Below are 838 nucleotides of genomic sequence, written 5' to 3'. Positions count from 1 at the left end.
GATCCAGGACTGCAGAACCAGATCCAGGACTGCAGAACCAGATCCAGGACTGTAGAACCAGATCTAGGACTGTAGAACCAGATCTAGGACCGTAGAACCAGATCCAGAACTGTCAGAGCCAGATCCAGGACTGTCAGAGCCAGATCCAGGACTGCAGAACCAGATCCAGGACTGTAGAACCATATCTTGGACTTTAGAGCAAGATGTAGGACCATAGAACCAAATCCAGAACGGTCAGAGCCAGATCCAGGACTTTAGAACCTGATCCAGAACTGTCAGAACCAGATCCAGGACTTTAGACCCAGATTCAGGACTGTCAGAATCAGATCCAGGACTTTAGAACCAGATCCAGGACAGTCAGAATCACATCCAGGACTGTCAGAGCCAGATCCAGGACTGTAGAACCTGATCCAGGACTGTCAGAATCAGATCCAGGACTGTAGAACCTGATCCAGGACTGTAGAACCAGATCCAGGACTGCCAGTGCCAGATCCAGGAATGTAGAACTAAATCCAGGACTGAAGAACCAGATCCAGTACTGTCAGGACCAGATCCAGGACTGTCAGGACCAGATCCAGGACTGTCAGAACCAGATCCAGGACTGTCAGAACAAGATCCAGGACTGTAGAAACAGATCCAGGACTGTAGAACCAGATCCAGTACTGTCAGGACCAGATCCAGGACTGTCAGGACCAGATCCAGGACTGTCAGAACCAGATCCAGGACTGTCAGAACAAGATCCAGGACTGTAGAAACAGATCCAGGACTGTAGAACCAGATCCAGGACTGAAGAACCAGATCCAGGACTGTAGAACCTGATCCAGGACTGCAGAACCTG

Source organism: Austrofundulus limnaeus, unplaced genomic scaffold (genome assembly GCF_001266775.1).
Source record: "Austrofundulus limnaeus strain Quisiro unplaced genomic scaffold, Austrofundulus_limnaeus-1.0 Scaffold1674, whole genome shotgun sequence".
NCBI classification, from domain to species: Eukaryota; Metazoa; Chordata; class Actinopteri; order Cyprinodontiformes; family Rivulidae; genus Austrofundulus; species Austrofundulus limnaeus.
This window is presented reverse-complemented; position numbering follows the sequence as displayed.